Below are 3,431 nucleotides of genomic sequence, written 5' to 3'. Positions count from 1 at the left end.
TTTAACTGAGTTCTTGTAGACTTGTGAGACTGTTAAGACGAATGAAATAGATCCTGAAGTCTACAGGCTCATGGTTTTCCCTTTTGCTGTAAGAGACAGAGCTAGAACATGGTTGGACTCACAACCAAAAGATAGCCTGGACTCTTGGGATAAGTTGGTCACGACCTTCTTGGATAAATTCTTTCCTCCTCAAAAGCTGAGCAAGCTTAGAGTGGATGTTCAGACCTTCAAGCAAAAAGATGGTGAATCCCTCTATGAAGCTTGGGAAAGATACAAGCAAATGACCAAAAAGTGTCCTTCTGACATGTTTTCAGAGTGGACCATATTAGATATATTCTATTATGGTCTATCTGAGTTTTCCAAGATGAAATTGGACCACTCTGCAGGTGGATCCATTCACCTAAAGAAAACGCCTGCAGAAGCTCAGGAACTTATTGACATGGTTGCAAATAACCAATTCATGTATACTTCTGAGAAGAATTCCGTGAATAATGGGACGCCTCAGAGGAAGGGAGTTCTTGAAATTGATGCTCTGAATGCCATATTGGCTCAGAACAAAGTGTTGACTCAGCAAGTCAACATGATTTCTCAAAGTCTGAATGGATGGCAAAATGCATCCAACACTACTAAAGAGGCATCTTCTGAAGAAGAAGCTTATGATCCTGAAAACCCTGCAATGGCAGAGGTAAATTACATGGGTGAACCTTATGGAAACACCTATAATTCATCATGGAGAAATCATCTGAATTTATCATGGAAGGATCAACAAAAGCCTCAATAAGGCTTTAATAATGGTGGAAGAAATAGGCTCAGCAATATCAAGCCTTATCCATCATCTTCTCAGTAACAGACAGAGAATTACGAACAGAATACCTCTAACTTAGCAAACTTAATCTCTGATCTGTCTAAGGCCACTTTAAGTTTTATGAATGAAACAAGGTCCTCCATCAGAAATCTGGAGGCACAAGTGGGCCAGCTGAGTAAGAAAATCACTGAAACTCCTCCTAGTACTCTCCCAAGCAATACTAAAGAAAATCCAAAAAGAGAGTTCAAGGCCATTGATATAATCAATATGGCCGAATGCAAGGAGGAGGGAGAGGACGCGAATCCCAATGAGGAAGATCTCATGGGACATCTCTCAAGCATGAAGGAGTTCCCTATTGAGGATCCAAAGGAATCTGAGGCTCATATAGAGACCATAGAGATTCCATTAAATCTCCTTCTACCATTCATGAGCTCTGAAGATTATTCTTCCTCTGAAGAGGATGAAGATGTAACTAGAGAGCAAGTTGCTCAATATCTAGGAGTCATCATGAAGCTGAATGCCAAGTTATTTGGTAATGAGACTTGGGAAGGTGAACCTCTCTTGCTCATTAGTGACCTTGATACATGGGTTCAGCAAACATTACCTCAAAAGAAACAAGATCTTGGGAAATTCTTAATACCCTGTACCATAGGCACCATGACTTTTGAAAAAGCTCTGTGTGACCTAGGGTCAGGCATAAATCTTATGCCACTCTCTGTAATGGAAAAGCTGGAGATCATTGAGGTACAGACTACCTTATTCTCATTACAATTGGCAGACAATTCAGTAAGACAAGCTTATGGATTAGTAGAGGACGTGATGGTAAAGGTTAAAGGCCTTTACATTCCTGATGATTTCATAATATTAGACACTAGGAAGGAGGAGGATAAATGCATCATCCTTGGAAGCCCTTTCCTAGCCACAGCAGAAGCTGTGATAGATGTTAACAGAGGAGAATTAGTCCTTCAATTGAATGGGGACTACCTTGTGTTTAAGGCACACGACTATCCTTCTGTAACAAGTTGAGAGTAAGCATGCAGAGCTTCTCTCAGTACAGAGTCAAACAGAGCCCCCACAATCAAACTCTAAGTTTGGTGTTGGGAGGCCACAACCAAACTCTAAGTTTGGTGCTGAATCCCCATAACAAAACTCTAAGTTTGGTGTTGGGACTATACAATATTGACCTGATCAACTGTGAGGCTCCATGAGAGCCCACTGTCAAGCTATTGACATTAAAGAAGCGCTTATTGGGAGGCAACCCAATTTTTATTTATCTATTTTTATTTTTTATTTTATTGTTCTTTTATGTTTTATTAGGTTCATGATCATGTGGAGTCACGAAAAAAAATATTAAAATTAAAAATAGAATCAAAAATAGCAGAAAAAAATATACCCTGGAGGAAGGACTTATTGGCGTTTAAACGCCAGTAAGGAGCATCTGGCTGGCGTTCAACGCCAGAACAGAGCATGGATCTGGCGCTGAACGCAAGAAACAAGCAACATCCCGGTGTTCAAACGCCAGGAATGCACCCTGAGGAGAGCTGGCGCTGAACGCCAGAAACAAGCATGGAATTGGCGTTCAACGCCAGAAACATGCTGCACATGGGCGTTGAACGCCCAGAACATGCATCACTTCAGCGTTTAAACGCCAGAATTGCATGCAAAGACATTTTACATGCCTAATTGGCACAGGGATGTAAATCCTTGACACCTCAGGATCTGTGGACCCCACATGATCATCTCAGGATCTCTGGACCCTACAGGATCCCCACCTACCATATTCTCCCCTCTTCTTAACATTCATCCTCTCTTTCCAATAAACACTTGGTGCACGAAATTGTGATCATCAATGGTGCCATCAACATGGTACACACAATTGTAATCTCACCTCTTTATCACAACTTCGCACAACTAACCAGCAAGTGCACTGGGTCACCCAAGTAATAAACCTTACGCGAGTAAGGGTCGATCCCACGGAGATTGTTGGTATGAAGCAAGCTATGGTCACCTTGTAAATCTTAGTCAGGCAGATTCAAATGGTTATGGATGATATATGAATAAAGCATAAAGATAGAGATACTTATGTAATTCATTGGTGAGAATTTCAGATAAGCGAATGGAGATGCTTTGTCCCTTCCATCTCTCTGCTTTCCTACTGTCTTCATCCCAATCCTTCTTACTCCTTCCCATGGCAAGCTGTATGTAGGGTTTCACCGTTGTCAGTGGCTACCTCCCATCCTCTCAGTGAAAATGTTCTACGCACCCTGTCATGGTACGGCTAATCATCTGTCAGTTCTCAATCAGGTTGGAATAGAATCCAGTGATTCTTTTGCGTCTGTCACTAACACCCAGTCTTCAGGAGTTTGAAGCTCGTCACAGTCATTCAATCATTGAATCCTACTCAGAATACCATAGACAAGGTTTAGGCCTTATGGATTCTCTTGAATGCTGCCATCAATTCTAGCTTATACCACGAAGATTCCGATCAAGGGATCCAAGAAATAAACATTCAAGCCTTGTTTGCTTGTAGAACAGAAGTGGTTGTCAGGCAATCGTTCATAAGTGAGAATGATGATGAGTGTCACATAATCATCACATTCATCATGTTCTTGGGTGCAAATGAATA

The 3,431-nt window shown here is 41.4% G+C and overlaps 1 non-coding gene across 1 annotated transcript; it reads right to left on the bottom strand.

Moving 5' to 3' along the window:
* Positions 1–202: 202 nt before the first annotated feature.
* On the bottom strand, positions 203–306 carry LOC127739855 (small nucleolar RNA R71). The gene has a single exon (XR_008000597.1). It is a non-coding gene; the product is annotated as a small nucleolar RNA R71 (small nucleolar RNA).
* Positions 307–3,431: the final 3,125 nt, after the last annotated feature.

The sequence above is a fragment of the Arachis duranensis genome, chromosome 6, assembly GCF_000817695.3.
Source record: "Arachis duranensis cultivar V14167 chromosome 6, aradu.V14167.gnm2.J7QH, whole genome shotgun sequence".
Lineage (NCBI taxonomy): Eukaryota > Viridiplantae > Streptophyta > Magnoliopsida > Fabales > Fabaceae > Arachis > Arachis duranensis.
Note: the sequence above shows the minus strand (reverse complement) of the source record. Positions and strands in the feature narration are given on the sequence as shown.